This window comes from Pteropus vampyrus, unplaced genomic scaffold (assembly GCF_000151845.1).
Source record: "Pteropus vampyrus isolate Shadow unplaced genomic scaffold, Pvam_2.0 Scaffold22, whole genome shotgun sequence".
NCBI lineage: Eukaryota > Metazoa > Chordata > Mammalia > Chiroptera > Pteropodidae > Pteropus > Pteropus vampyrus.
Genome location: NW_011888803.1, coordinates 9165973 through 9166401, shown reverse-complemented (window position 1 = coordinate 9166401; position 429 = coordinate 9165973).

The following is a 429-nucleotide window of genomic DNA, read 5'->3' as shown; positions in this document are numbered from 1 at the left end:
TGAAATTCACCAGGGATATTGGGCAGTAGTTTTCTTGTATCTTTGTCTGATTTTATTTTCAGGGTAATGTTGGCCTCCTAGAATAAATTTGGAAGTGCTTTCTCTTCTTCATTTTTTTTGGAAACGTTTCAGAAAATTTAGCATTAATTCTTCTTTAAATGTTTGGTAGAATTCTCTAATGAAGACATCTGGTCCTGGGCTGTTCTTTGCTGGAAGGTTTTTGATTATTGATTCAATCTCCTTACTGTTTATAGATCTGTTCAGATTTTTTTTTAATTTAATTTTTTTTTTTTAGGCAAGGCAACCTTTGGTTGACTTCACAGATTGCAAAGACCTTACCAGCTTACAATCCCTTATTTTTTATTTATTTTTTACACCTACAGCACCTGGTCTTCTTAGGTGGTCTCCCATCCAAGTACTAACCAGGCC